The 1235-nt window shown below is 38.9% G+C and overlaps 1 non-coding gene across 1 annotated transcript; it reads left to right on the top strand.

Annotated features, from left to right (window-relative positions):
* The first annotated feature begins 313 nt into the window (after positions 1 to 313).
* TRNAR-CCG lies at positions 314 to 386 on the top strand. The gene has a single exon. It is a non-coding gene; the product is annotated as a tRNA-Arg (tRNA).
* The last annotated feature ends 849 nt before the right edge of the window (positions 387 to 1235 follow it).

The following is a 1235-nucleotide window of genomic DNA, read 5'->3' as shown; positions in this document are numbered from 1 at the left end:
AGTTCTTTCCTCTGACACACTGAACGCCCGCCCCTGATTTTATTCCATTGATGATTGATTGCAAATGATATTGCTAGCCTTTAATGAAGAAAATCATTACACCATAAAAAACAATTCCCCGTAAATGTCTAATAAAAACAAATTCTTGTTGTAGCACATCGGTAGGCACATTTAAAGCTGGAAATAGAATTTGTAGAATCTACTGGGGTTTACCTTGGTTGAGTCATGCGTATCTACGTATGGACTATTTTTAGTGTTTGATACGTACAAGACACTTCTATTATAAAGTATTAAAGATGATGTAGACAACAATGACCGCGTGGCCTAATGGATAAGGCGCTCGCCTCCGGAGCGGGAGATTCTGGGTTCGAGTCCCAGCGTGGTCGACTTTTTGAGTGGATTCCGTTCTTTTATTTTCCTTTCTTCGGTACTAATTTTCGAGAGAAGAGTCGAGACGGTATTTCTGAGTGGGTTCCGTTTTTTTCTTTCGTTTTTTCCTTAACTGATTCTGGAGAGAGATGATAGAGTCCCAGCGTGGTCGACTTTTTGAGTGGATTCCGTTCTCTGATTTTTCTTTGTTCGGTACTGATTTTTGAGAGAAGACTCGAGAAGGTACTTCTGAGTGGGTTCCGTTTTCTGTTTTTTTTTTCGTTTTTTACTTAACTGATTCTGGAGAGAGATGATAGAGTCCCAGCGTGGTCGACTTTTGGAGTGAATTCCGTTTTCTGATTTTTCTTTGTTCGGTACTGATTTTTGAGAGAAGACTCGAGACGGTACTTCTGAGTGGGTTCCGTTTTCTGTTTTTTTTTTCGTTTTTTTCCTTAACTGATTCTCGAGAGAGATGATAGAAGACCCGAGACGGTACTTTTTTTAGTGGGTTCCGTTTTCTGAAAGTTTTGTTCGGTTTTTTCTGAACTGATTTTTGAGAAAGATGACAGAAGACCCGAGACGGTAGAAATTATTGTTTTGGCCTTGTTCGGTACTAGTATTTTTAAGAAGATTGGTGGGGATAATCCTCCAGGGATCCTTCAAATCTCCATTTATCCCCAATACACTAGGTAGGGGTAGTGTATTGTGTATTGAGAAAATGCATTATAATTTAAGGATTTAAAGAGAAATGTGAGGATGAAACATGTCAAATACACTAGAACTAAATGATGTTATGGGATGTGTCAGAATTTAGGGGTTTGACCGGGGTAATCCCCACAAATTTCCTAAAATACACTAGTATCAAA

The sequence above is a fragment of the Hordeum vulgare genome, chromosome 7H (assembly GCF_904849725.1).
Source record: "Hordeum vulgare subsp. vulgare chromosome 7H, MorexV3_pseudomolecules_assembly, whole genome shotgun sequence".
NCBI lineage: Eukaryota > Viridiplantae > Streptophyta > Magnoliopsida > Poales > Poaceae > Hordeum > Hordeum vulgare.
This window is presented reverse-complemented; position numbering and strand designations above follow the sequence as displayed.